The following is a 14,703-nucleotide window of genomic DNA, read 5'->3' on the forward strand; positions in this document are numbered from 1 at the left end:
GTGTGGCAGTCACCACGTTTTTTATGGCATTTTTAGTTCTATTTGTTTTTGCGGTAACAGTTGTCATAATATGGCCAACCATGATGCAGATAAAGTGAGGCAAGTGCAACGCTTTGCGGCATGTGGCATGTGGCATGTGGAATTCGCAAAACGTTTTTCATGTTTGCCTCCGCTTCCCTTTCCTTCGTTTCGTTTCGTTTCGATTCGTTTGCTTTAGCTCTGGTTATTTGAACTCGCTTAAAGCGCTGAATTTGCCGCACATTTATTATTAATGAACAACACACATTTCATTTGGATATTAAATGTGTTTCACTTATTCCCAACTGTTCCTCATGCGTGCGAATGTCTTAAGACACGTGCTTTGATTTAATTAGAACAGAAACAGAAAAAACATTGAGAGGAACGGTGCAAGTGGCACAAAGAAACGTCTGAAAATATTGTTGGCCAACTAAATAAATAAATTGAATTTATATGCGGAAAAGAACTGCGACAAAACTTAGTTTTGGAACGATGGAATGAAACATATAACATAAAATACTCGCTTTGATTGAAAGTGTAGCTAGTAATGTGCATATATTAAAGGTAATACAAGTACAAATTATTTCTGGATGAAATTGGAAGAAGTGGAACACTTTGGAAATGGAATATCAATTAAAGCCAGTTAAAAAAACGGTTAACGATAAGAAAACGGTGTAAATATGGAACATAGACATTGTTATTATAATAAATACATATAAGAAAGCTTTTTGAAAACAAGGAACAGTAGAAAGTGGAACAAATGTGGAACACAGACACATTAATAGCAAATCGATAAATGAAGGGAACTGTAAGATAAGTGAAAAAGACACAAAAAATTACTATAAGGAACAGTGGAAATGAAACACGTATCAAGCACACATAAATCCCAATAAGCTAAACTAAAGGAAACTAGTCAACAGTGAAAGAAAGGCAAACATAAACGAGAATTTAAAAAAACTTTAAGAAGAGAAACAGTGGAAATGAAACACATGTGAAAATATAAATAATTGAGAGGCCAGAATAAGCAAAATTGTAAGAAGAGTGGAAATGAAACAGTGTCAATTGCACATCAAATAACTATAAAAATAAAGGAACAGTGGAAATGAAACACATGTGTAAAGAAAAGATAAATCAGAATAAACTAAACTATAAGAAACAAGTAACTCTGGAATGAAGACAAAAAGAAAACTATACATAAGAAGAGGAACAGAGTGGAAATGAAACACATGTGATACACAAACACACACACACACAATACTAATAATGGAAATATAAATAATTGAGAGGCGAGCAATCAGAATAAGCAAAACTACACGAAAATGAACAGCGAAAATAAACATATTAATAATGGAAATATAAATATTTAAGACAACAATGTTAATCCACATAAGAAAAGTGAGTGTAATTCAAAACTGTGTCTGTTTCACACACACACAGAGCAAAATGGGAAATGAAACAAGATATTTATAGAAAGCATTTGATATGCAAAGTTTGTGCACAGTTGTGAGCAACAAATGTTACAGACACAGAAACAGAGAAGAGGCACGTAGAAGTGGAAGCTGACAGTTGAAATATCTTTTGGCCAAGATGTTGGCTGGCTAGAGATATGAATACAAATACAAGTGCGAGTTACCGACGCACGTGTAATCTATGTAAACATGCAGCCTCAGCCTCAACTCGACTTTAATGTGAAGCCTTTTTACGCTGCGCATGGCCATTTAATATCATTTTCATTTACTAAGCTGTCTCTCTGTCTGTCTGAGTGTGCATTAAGCATACGCCATGTGCAACCTGCCTGCTCGCCGCATATCATTTGCATTTGTATAATTAATCAGATTTTATGCGTATGCCAACGCATTATCCATTAGGTGGAAGGTGGAATGTGGAACGAGGAAGTTGAGGAGGCAAATCTGTTGCACAATTATGAAAAATGCTTTGTCTCGCTCGCACTCGCACTCCCCACTCCCACTCGCTGTCGTGTTTGAAATTTAATTAACAGTCTACAAAATGAAAAGTTTTTCGCACTTTTCTCCGACTTCCGTTTGCAAAGTTACCTGGAGAAATCGACAGACGACGACGACGAACAACGTGGCTGCTGAAAAGTTTTGTATCTGGGTATCTGGGTATCTGGTATCTGTGGCCATTTCCTGAAATAGTTGCTTAAATATGTTTGCGCATTTTGTTTGATCTGCGGCGCAAAAGTTTTGCCGCCTTCCTCCCCCCCTCCACCCTTCACCATCAACCTTCTCCATCACCGACAAAAACCGAAAAACTTTTCGCTTTTTCGTTTTTCGTTTTTCAATTTTGCAGTTTTCGGTTTTCGGTTTTCTGTGTTTTCATTTTCAATTCGTTTCGTTTTCGTATCGTTTGGTTTCATTTTCGTTGTGTAGTTTCTTTTTTTTTTTGGGGCTTTTCTTTTTCGCCCAAGCGAAAACATTTCAATAAAATCGTCGTCCCTGAGAAATGCAAATTAAAATTCATGAGGCTGCTGCTGCTTGCTGTCTGCCAAGTGGCGCCACCTATTGTACGGCGGACTCTGACTTTAAACATTTGCGCTGACATATTTTGAAAGCCAGCGCAAGCGAGACAGCAATAGTACTGGAAGAGAGAGTGGGATGCAGAGATGAAGAGTCGCTCTCTAAAGAGTCATGCTTGAAAAATTCATAGCACTTGTTTGATGGGAGAGATGGGGAGACAGAGAGAGAGACGGGGAGAGACGGGGAGAGAGCTAAACTTTTCCACATTGGCGCACAAAACAAACACAACACACACACACACACACAGGTGTAGTTGTGGTGGTAACGTGGTTGTGGTGGAGAGGGGAGAGGGAAACGAGGGGGTGACGAGGGATTCCCCCCGGGCAAAGGCCAATTTTGAGTTTGAATATTTTAGCTGCTAATTAAAATGTATTCGCGGTTAACAAAACGCGTGCGCGTTACGTTCCCCCTCTTCTCCCCTCCTCCTCCTCCTCCTCCTCCTCTCCCATTTCCTGCCCCTCTTCCCTCTCTACCCCCCGTGGTTGCTGGCACGCGGGCAACAGGCAAGAAAATTAGCTTAGCAAAAGTTTTTGCAGGCATCGACGTTGAAGCTGGAGCTTCAAATAAACACAAAATGTAATTGCATACGTTATGTGCAAGGATCAGAGAGGGGAGAGTTAGGAGTAGGGGTAGGGACAGGGGTAGGGGTAGGGGTGCAGGAGGAAGAGGAGGAGGGGCCATGACCAATGCCAATGCATTTACAGTTACAATTACAATTACAGCCACAGTTGCAGTTGCAGTTGCACTTGCTGAGCTGAGCTGAGCTGCAGTTACACATGACTGCACATGCAACGACAAACAACAAACAAGAAAATGCCAGTGCAAGGGGGGAAGGGTAAGAGGAGGGGGCAAGGGGCAACAACAGCTGTCCACATGCTGTCGGAGAGTTGTGCACAACAATGCAACATTGAGATGGACATGGACATGGAACTGGACATGGAACTGGACAGCCAAAATGTATAAGAAAGAGAAGGAGAAATGAGATAGAGACAGAGAGGGTGAGAGAGTGGGAGAGAGTGGGAGGATGGCAGTCAGCACCTGCTGCATGTTGCATCATTTAACTACAAGCGGAAATGCGATGCCATATTGAATTTGCTAAGACAAAATGTCGTCCTGCCTGCAGAACAATACAACTCACACACACACGCACAGATACACGCACACACAAACAAACACTGAGATTACAAGCAACAACAACAACAACAACGAGAACTCGTTGCAAGGTTAGATGAGAGTCGCTGCCTGAACTGGCTTTATGATGCTGTGTGTCTGTCTGCAATAATTATCAGAGTGCAAGAGAGTGCAAAGCTCAAGTGGAGCAGACAAATGCTTGTGGCCCTCTATAGCAGTGTGTGTGTGTGTGTGTGTGTGGGGCAGTCTTAACAAGCAACGAGTAACGAGTATTGGGTATCGAACTAACGAATGCGAGGAAACGATAATCGAGATAGCAACAACACACAAGCTACACACTGACTTTGCTAATTTATGCTATAATTTCGAAGCAATTTGAAGCGTAGCTAAAGAATTTATTCGTTTCATTATAAGAACTGCAACGAGTAACGAGTAGTGGGTATCGAACAAACGAATGAATGGAGACGATAATCGAGATAGAAGCAGCACACAAATCTGACTTATCTAAAATATTTGAGCATTTTAAGCAATTTAAAGTGTAGCTAATGAATTTATTCGTTTCTTTAAAACAATTGCAACGAGTAACGAGTATTGGGTATTGGGTATCGAACTAAATCATCTAGCTTTACGAAAGTAAGGAGCGAGTATTAAAGTTGCGTATATTAAAGTAGTTAGTCTCGAAGTAACGAGTAGGAAAATAACGAATTGCAAAGTAGCGAGTATCTTACGATGCAGCGAGTGATTAAGAAGAAATAAATAGATATTTGGCTTTATGAACATTGGAAGTAAGTTAAGGTAGATTTGAATATACATATATGTAAGTGTGGCCCACTAAGCAGATAACTAACGAGTACAAATCAGCGAGGCAGCTTGAGTTCATTTCTGAGCTTATAATTAAATATGTAATTATGTTTTATAACAAAGTATAAAGCTGAATAGATTGAAAAGATGATAAAAGGAGTTGAGAACGAGTCTCGTTTTAACGAGAAAAAAATAAAAGTAGCGAGTAACGTTTTAGCGCATCACATTTAGACGAGTTGCGTTTAAGCGAGTAATGCTTTAACCAATAACTTTGTAAGCCAATTAATTATGAAATACAACAAAACACATTAAACGTAGTTAGGTTAAAGAAGAGGATGTTGGAATGAACGAGTAAACGAGCGAGCAAGAGAATGCAATGAATTCTTAAATAAAACTAACATTCCCATTGAATTCAACACTTATCAAAGTGAATAGACTTCAAATGTATGTAAAAAGACACTTGATAAGTTGATCACTTGAATGGACAATTCAATCAGCACTCAGCGAATAACAAGCAGCCTAAACACTCGTTTTAACTAGCGATTAAATAGCAGCAACAACAACGAGTGTGCGCTGTTCAATCAAGGACGCGTTAAGCAGTCGAATTAGCAGCGAGTAGCACATTGATACGCACACGACAAAAACTCCCAATTCAATTCATCAACTGTGACAGCAGTGTTTCCACTCCTCCCTTCCCCCATCCCCATCCCCATCCCCCGAAGTTCGCCACAAAGTAGCCAAAGTAGAATAGATGCGACTACCTGCAAATGAGTTGAATGAGTTTTGAAACTGAGTTGTTGTCAGCCAGAGCTCCATTGAGTATTCAACTTGTCTCGATTGCACAAAGAGAGAGAGAGAGCCAGAGAGAGAGAGAGAGAGATGGGGGGGGGCAAGGGATATTGTGTGCTACTCACGAAATGACATGGCACATTTCAAGGTAAACATTGTGAATTTTGAATGCCAAACAAAAGCGAAGAAGCAATGCAAAAAAACTAGCACAAAAATATATTAGTATAACCTTTTACACGAATTGCAGCTGCGTCGAATCGCTTTTCCACTTTCCCTCCCCTTGCCCTCCCCTCCTCTCTTTTGCATTTTTAGTTTTCTTTTTGCTTTTTTGGTTTTTGGTTTTTTTGAATGCAAGTTCTAATTGTGTAATTAATGAATTGCCTCTCGGGCAATCTCATGCAATGCGCAGTTTCTTCTCTCTCTTTCTCTCTTCGTCTCTCTCTCTCTCTCTCTCGCTTTTGCACTCGCCACTGGACGGCGACCCACATGAGACGTTAATTGAAATGCACGTGGGGTGGCAGCGTCCTTGAGATCGTCGCTTTTCCAAAAACTACACACAAATCAACAACAACAAAGACAAAAAAAAACAACTCGAAAAAATCGAAAAACAAAGCAAATTAGTTTTGAAATGATAAAAGCGCAACTAGCAAAATGCCCTGTGTAGAATAAAACACTCTTACATTTCATTGATATGTTAATATACCCTGTAATTCTATTGAGCTAACAGTATCAACGAAGCTAAAATTGCACATTGTGTTCATTGTTATACTAAAATATTGTTGATTTAAAAAGGAAAAAAAAAAAACATTTTTTTATGCTGTAATACTATTTGCATAATAATAATTTGTGTAATTTTCAAATTACATCTTCAGTATTTATGATTCCTGAAATGTTTGTTCCAATCAGATAAAAATTATAGAAGTTATTTAAGAAATAATTCTGTATGACAAATTATTTCTACTTTAATCGAATCTTACTTGCTTTGTCTGACAATCTGGTATATTTGACGACTCGATGGTATATTTTCCATGTATTATACTAAGTAGAGATGTCGGTATTTTTTAGCATATTTGCAGCATTCATTTGGTATATTTTAAGAATAATACCGAACTGTTTTGATTCAATTAAAAATGAATAGCGACTAAATTTTCTTAAGTGTTTATTTATATGTTTTAAATTGATAGTACATCACATAAAAGCTGGTATTTTAAATAAATAGTATTTTTTACACGTTTTTGTATATATTCACTATTTTTCTTTATTGTATTATTACTTTATTAACTTTCATTTCACACACTTTAAAGCCACCTAAATTGCATTGACTAATAATAAATGATTTTTGTTGGTTTTTGCTATTTTTTCAGCGTAGTGAAACCTCAAAAAAAAAATATACTAAAATACCAAATTGTTTGAAAAACCACTTCGAAGCGCTTTCAGGGCAGTTTTCAAAGTAAGTAGTACATGAAATTCTCTTTATAGATATTTATTGTTAGTTCTAAATCTCAAACTCACAAGATAAAGATAGTAAAGAGTCGATTTTTTAAAGTGGAATTTTTCATTTAATTTTTCGATTTATTTTAAGCTATAATTGCACATTTTTATACAATCTCTTATTATTGTTTGTCCGTTTATAAGATTTTATTTACTATTATTCTCATTTTTAAATATTTAATTTTCGTTTCGATTCTTTATATAGAATTCTTCTCTGATTTGCTTACTTCATTCACTATGAGTAGCAATAATAAATGTTTCTTAATTATTATTGTTGGCACAATTTGATGAGCTGTTGTTTTGTTATATGGGTTTAGTTCTTGAATTTTTTAAATTTTACTCAATTGTTTTCTGAATGGAACCTTTAAAGTAATTTTATTTTCTGCTTATTTATTTTGGCATTTTTATTTATTTTTAATTTGATGAGCTGTTGTTTTGTTATATGAGTTTAATTCTAGAATTTTTAAAATTTTACTCAATTTTTTTCCAAATGGAACCTTTAAAGTAATTTTATTTTCTGCTTATTTATTTTGGCATTTTTATTTATTTTTAATTTGATGAGCTGTTATTTTATATGGTTTGAGTTTTTGAATTTTTCTAATTTCACTCACATATGTTATTTCCTAATTTTTATGGACTTTGCTTTTAAGCAGTTTTATTTCCCTTCGCTTTCTACAACCAATTATAGCTACTTTATCTTATTGCTTGAACATTTTGCACTCTCTTTACACTCAATCACATGCTTTTCAAAGCAGAGTTTGTTCCTAGAGCTAAGTGTGTGTGTGTGTGTGTGTGTGCACTTTGCATACGAACGTGCACCAATACAAACACACACACACACACACACATATTTGCCACATTACAAGGCAAATTTCTGATTGTCTGCATGAGTTTTATTTTCTTTGCTCTTTCCCATTTTTCTTCGATTTTTATTCGCCTCTTGTTGTTACACAAAATGCGATTTATTCCCTTTTGATGGGTTTTATAATGTGCAAAGTGAAACGCTGAATAGATGAAATGAATCATATTCACTTTCAATGAGTTCAAGTTCACAATTCATTTATAACTATTGAGTGCAAATATGTATATATAATAATGTAAAGAATACCTTTTATTAAAAAAATAAATAAAATCAAATATAGTTAAAATAATAAAGTAAAGATTTTGATCTTCGTACTACGAATTTAGATCTGAAAAGTGTGTCAAGAACATGAAAATCTTGAAGCTAGAAAACGCAACCTGATTTCAAGAGCATTTGACATAAGACCAAGTTCTTCTTGATAAAAATGAATTTTATATACTATAAAAGACTAAAAATCTTATGAAAAAATCACAACAATATTCGATTATATTTTCTAACTAAGTAAGCTGTTATCGAAAACATTGAAAAGTAGATAACATCTTTATATGAATTGCAATGGATTACAGAATTTTGTTAAACCTAAATTAAGTTCAGAATTTGGCATTTTTCAGACAAAGTTTCTTAGTTTTGAGAACTTGTTTTTAACACTTTAATGAATGATTTTTGATTTTAGAAACTGGTCTTTTTTTCGTGTTCCTTTTCTTGAATTAAAAATTAATCAAATAATAAAAGAAAGTAATAATTATAATGTAAAGAGTAAACACACAAATTTCTAGCACTATTTAAAATTAAAAATCAAATAAATAATAAAAGAAAGTAATAATTATAATGTAAAGAGTAAACACACAAATTTCTAGCACTGTTCAAAATCAATTGACCACATTGAATTCCATAAGTTTCATTTGGAAACAAGCCATCAAATAGTTGCATTTAAATTGCGCATGGCAAAAAATGAAAATGAATAATGAAAATCGAAAACGCTGAAATCGAAAACGCTAAAAATAATTCCAAATTCGATTGCACTTTTATCTAATGTGAGCTATTGGCATTTAAATATTTGCAAAAATCCTCCTCAAGCAAGTTTTGCATATTTTGTTGGCATTGATGATGATGTGTTGAAATCGCATTTGAATATTATAATATTACATATATTAGATCGTGTATGGAGATCAAGGCAATAATTGATGGTCAGTTCAGCTGTTTTTCGTGAGAGAATCGAGAATCGAATCGAATTGTGTCTCAATGGACTGCAGCGAATGATGAAGTCAATCCACGTGTATCCAGCTATAACCAGTGCAATGCACTTTCTCCCTCTCTCTCTCGCTCTTTTTCTCTCCCTCTCTCTCTAACGCTCTCTGTTTACAATTGGTGGCCGCTAATTTATTTGAAAAGCCATTTGTTACCTTTGGCTTGCTTGTGTTTACATGCCTCATCGAAGGGGACGAGAAACATTCCGTTTATCGGACCTATATATCCACCTAGATATATACTCTACTCTATATACAAATATGTGTACTATATACACACACACAATTCTTCTTCCTCTCCTTCTACTTTTCCGTTCACTTCGCGTATTACATTTACTGTTAATTCAATTTGCTCGTTCGCATTCTCATTCCCTTGGAACATTTTTCGCTACGCACGTTTTGTATTTTGTGTTTTTTTTTTGTTTTTCATCCTCCCCCTCTCCGAAAATTTCCACAATTTTTTCTGTTTTGTGCATTCCATTGGTTTTCCCAATAGTTTTCCAAGTTTTTCGTATTTCGTATTTCGGTTTAAAGTTCATTTGTACAAAGCAAAGACAATAACAATTAGTTAATTGTTTATGTAAATATGCTGGCGGATTTCTAATCATCAATTCATTTTGCCCGCATACAAACTCTCGATAGTTTCATATAAAAATAGATATATATTTAGCTGCGAGGGCTGCCAGCATAATAAACACATGTAAATTACATTTTTCAATTGTTCCATAGCCAATTTATGTTAAAAATAGCTGAATGCAATTTATCGATAGTAGATCGATAGTAATATTATAGAACAAACTAATGTAATGTGTTTATGCTTGGGTTTCTTTTAAGAAGTGATATGTAGAAAGAAATAAATGAAAGAATAAATGCTTTAAAAATTACCTGCGATTCACATAGATAAAGAAAATATGATAATAGGCTACCAAATCAGTGCGGTATTATTCTTAAAATACACCTAATTAATATACCTAAAAAATACTAAGATATACCGCAGACAGAGGCACATATACTATGTGAATTTCGTTCACTTACAATTTGTATGCCTAAGAAGAGATTGTCATGTTGCCTCTAAATTTCATTCATTGTCTATAGATGAGTCTGTATAGTAAAGTAATTTATAATGCACTTGACCATTTCAATTTTCATGTAATTTCTCTTTTTTATTATAGTGACAAAATACCAAGTGTTTATAGAGTAAATATCATTACGGTAAATCATTCTATTGGGGCATAAAGTAAAAGGTTTTTCAAAATTGTAGAAGGTGTAACAATCTGGTATATTTTGTAATCTATGGTATATTTTAAATATAAGATTATATCGATATACCAACGAAATGGTATATTTTGTATATCAATATACCAAATATAGTCTTGGAAATAGTTTAGCATTTTATTAATGTATTTTATGAATAATACTGAGCTACTTTTTTGCTTTAGCTCTGTGGTATATTTTGCATGTATGTATGAGTATATCGATATACCAAAGATATGGTATACTTTAAATAATACATTATTTCGATATACCAAATATAACCATTGGTATTTTTTTGTTGGTATATTTTAGTAATAATACTGCACTATTGAACTTTTGTGACCAATGAGTAACAGCTTTCTATCAACTGGAGCTTTTTATTGAATATAGACTCTATTTAATTATCTTTATTGCTAAGAAATAGCTTTGCAGAAATAGCTTCTAAGATATTTAATTCTTTTTGAAATTCCTTTTTGGTTAAATATTGTTTTAAAAATGCAATTTATGTTCAAAGATTTTCTAGAATTTCCTCTTTTGTGTTGTGTTGTGTTGTGTGTTTTTGGGGAACTTTAGCAACTGCCCTCGGGCAAGTGTATTGAGACATAAACGTGAAACGGGCAATTGGCAAATGTCTTGCAGTTTGAAATGTATACAGATGTATCTACTATATGTCTATATGTATGGGTATATAAATGGCTGGAGACGCGCTCTATATCAGCGATCGGCGATCGACTGGCACATGGTTCATTTACACTCGCACACACACACACACACACACACCCGCACACACACAACAATACAGTACAGAACAGAACAAATACACAAGACGTCTCGAGCAACAGTTGCCGTCGTGTAGTTTCGAGTTTATTTAGTGAATTATCGCGAAAATCGCCAAAAATCAACGAACAACGAAAATCAGCAGCAACCGTTTTTTTTGTTTTCTCTGTTTTGTGTTTTGTTTTGTTGTTGTTCGTTTGTGTATTTTGTTTAGGCTTCAGTAAATACTTGAAAATTTAATGCCGTTTGGCCAATAATTAAGACACAAACAATGAACTGAGTTGCCTCTGTCTCTGTCCACAGCCTTGTGACTGACTGAGAAAGCGTATTTGTATTCGTATTCGTGTGATAAGTTTTTCTCAATTTGCTGCATATTTGCAAATATTAATCATACGCACAGTTGGCAAATGTACATAAATTATTGAGTTGAAATATCGAGCACAAGCTGCGGCCACTAAATGAAAAACAGAATGGCTTCGCCTCCTCCTAAGATGCATAATATGAAAATGGAAAATGGAAAATCGAAAAATGCGAAATACATATTGTATTTTACAATTGCCAGCAACAGATGGCGCCAGCTGTTGCCAGAAAAGAATTCAAACCGGAAGTAGCCCCAAAAAAAGAAAAGTAAAGGTTGTCACAAAGCGAAAAGCAAAAAACGAAAAACGGCAAAAGTCATCCAACTTCTGACCAAGCTTTAAACAACAAAAAAAGATGAGAAAACACATTGAGTGGAAAATGAGACCCTTGTGTTTCTCATTTCTCGTTTCTCGTTTCTCGTTGCTCGTCAAAGCCAAACTAATGAGGATAATGAAGTAATGTTTCAAATTGATGAACAAACTTTCTGCTTGACACAATTTCCACACGCCACGAGAAAGATGTCGAAAGTTTTGCATTTGCCAAAGTATTTCCGGACAACAAACAACTGAAAAATATATAATATTTATGTGTGTGTGTGTGTCAATGAATCCTTAGCATCCAGGAAATTGGTGTCAACTAGTTAGCCGAAAGAGCATTTAATTATTAAAATGAACCAAGAGAGAGAAGGAAATATTTTTTTGTGGTGAAATATTCTGCGAATTCTATTATACTATTTGAATAGCAAATGCAAATTATGCATGGCAATAATTCGGGGCTAAAATCGACCAAATGTTGTGCAAATTAATTTGGTTATTTATAAATTATGCACGTATCTCTATTATTGCCAGAAAAGCGCAATAAAAATAAAGTACTATATTAATGAAAATTCATTAACATCAAATTGAAGTAAAGTACAAATATTGAATAATATTTCCCACATCCAAAACTTTGGATAATCAATCAAGTGCTTCTTTCGGGAACGTTTGCAGCATAATCTAAAAAACCGAAAACTTAAGTCAATCAATCACACTTACTATGGAAAAACTATCTATTCATAGGCGAAAAGTTTAGATATGAAATCAATCAGCAAACATTTATGCAGAGATCGTAAAGAGAGTAAAGCAATTGCAGGCATAAAGCAGCACTTTGAAGAGGAATTTGTGGAGCGTAACCACGTCGTATACTTAACGTCTCTAAGCACTCTGCACTTAAGATGAGCGCAGCTTTAATTGCAAGTAAAACACAAACACAAGCAAACACACACACACACACACACACGCATGTGTAATTAAACTTGAGTTGAAAGCCAAAGCAAATGGAATCTTAATCAATAACTCTCTCTTTCTCGAAAATTAAGCTCAAGGCCAACAAACTCAAAAAAAAATTAAATGAAGAAAAGAAAAGGATGAAGACGATGAATGAGAAAAAGAAGAAGACAAAGAAGAAAAGCGCTAAGCTGTCAGTAATTAAAATCGAATTAAATCTGGGCAAATTACAGCAGCTTCCTTAAGTTGATTAAAGCTCTTTTCGAACACTCACACACACACACATACCTTTGCACACACACTCGCACACCTTCGCACACGAATTTTTCAACTCTGTTGGCTGCGCTGGGGATTAATTTTTAATTAGTTTCACACATTTGCACACCTTCCAACACTGACCTTCAGCGCAACTGAAATACATTGTAAACGTTGCACGGGATCATTTCATTCACACTTCATTCACGCACACACACACAAACACACACACCCACACACACATATACACACACAGATAGAAAATATAAATATTGAAAGAATTGCAATTTACCTTTTTTTTTTGTTGCTCTTTCTTGCTTCCTCTTGTCTTCCTGCTGCACTTGCAGTTGCACTCTTCTTCTTCTGCTTCTTCTGTCTCTTTCTTTTCTTTAAATTACTTTCTTTCTCCTTCGCACACACTCACTCTCTCCTTCTCTCTCTCTCTCTCTCTCGTCAATAACAGAAACAATAATTGAACTTTTGCTGTATTTTTTCAATTTTTATGCTTTTGCTTTTTTTTCGATAACTTTTCGAATATTTTTACACCAGAAAACAACAACAAAAAAGACAACAAAAAATGTGCGCACAAAATTTCAATTTCCGATATTTTTCGAATTTTTTCCTAAAGTTGTTCTTTTCAATTTCTTTGATTTTTATGATTATTCAAAATTCGCGCGCCGTCACGAATAAATTCCAAAACACCAATTTTTGCAGTCGAATTTTTCAAATATGTTTATTTTATTTTTTTTAAGGTCTTCTATAGCGTTCTCGATATATATTTTGCACGATCGAACTGAACTTCAGCAGAAACAAAAACAAAAAAAAATCGAATCGAATCGAATCGAAATCGAAGCGAAATCGAAATCGAACGTTACTCTGAATATTTGAATGCTGAATGATGATTTGTTTGTTTGATTCTAATTTTTGTGTGTTTTGTGGCTGACTCCAAGAACTACAACAACGCAATGTTATCCGCTCGGAGGCTGAACGCCTACTGGATGTTAAAACGCGCGCCGAAAGCTGTCGCAGAATGCGGACGACAACGACGACGACAACGACTGCGACGTCGACGACTGTGACTGCGAGCACGCAACGCGTCAGCAGCGACGTCGACAGCATTTTGCCGAAGTTCAATTCTAAAGCTCTTCGTGTGTGGCGTCGACGTCGACGTCGCTGACTACTGACTGCTGACTGCTGACTGCGACTGCTGCTGCTGCGCTTTTTAATTGCATTTCAGCTGGCAAAAGCGCAGCAGCAGCAGCTTCGTCTCTGCTGCTGCTTTCTGCTTTCTGCTTTCAGCTTGCTGCGCTACATAAAACATTTTGCTCTTGAATAATTTAATGCAAATATAACGCAGTCTACACACACACACACACATACATACAACTGTATTTACGCATGGCGCTAAAACAGAGAAATACGAATAAGTCGACAACACACCAACAAAAAAAAAGAATGAAATGAAAACTCTACACGCACGCACGCGGCGTGGCGAAAAGTCTCCAAAGCTTGGAAGCTTTTTTTTTTGGGGCACCAATTCGTCCACAGACGAAACTTCATCGTGTTTCCAGGGTTCGTGTTCGTTTTCGTTGTCGTTGTCGCTTTCGCATTCGTGTGCTAACAAGTGGGGAGCAACAGTTGAAATGAATGAAACGTTTTTCGACGCTGCGTCGCTGACGCTGGCTGCGCTGTCGACGTTCATGTGTTGCGCCTATGTATGTTACACCTGCCCAGTGCGGAGCAGCAAAGCTGACGACGCTTTCCAGTCGAGTCACACACACAGACTGTTGCGCTCGCCCGCGTGCCTGTGTGTGTGGGTGTGTTGGTGTGTTGGTGTGTCCGTTAAGCAGCAACTAATTTTTGTTAATCACACCTTAATGACATGAACTTGACACCATTCCCCTTCCCCCTCTGCT

The 14,703-nt window shown here is 35.7% G+C and overlaps 1 protein-coding gene across 15 annotated transcripts in view; it reads right to left on the reverse strand.

Moving 5' to 3' along the window:
• LOC133847019 (uncharacterized) overlaps positions 1–13,787 on the reverse strand; it is a 139,677-nt gene extending 125,890 nt beyond the window's left edge. For all 15 annotated transcript variants that reach the window (XM_062281740.1, XM_062281733.1, XM_062281734.1 and 12 more), the window contains exon 1: positions 13,080–13,787. The gene's annotated coding sequence lies outside the window, so the exon portion shown is untranslated. The remainder of the gene's footprint in view (positions 1–13,079) is intronic.
• Positions 13,788–14,703: the final 916 nt, after the last annotated feature.

Source organism: Drosophila sulfurigaster, chromosome X, assembly GCF_023558435.1.
Source record: "Drosophila sulfurigaster albostrigata strain 15112-1811.04 chromosome X, ASM2355843v2, whole genome shotgun sequence".
Lineage (NCBI taxonomy): Eukaryota > Metazoa > Arthropoda > Insecta > Diptera > Drosophilidae > Drosophila > Drosophila sulfurigaster.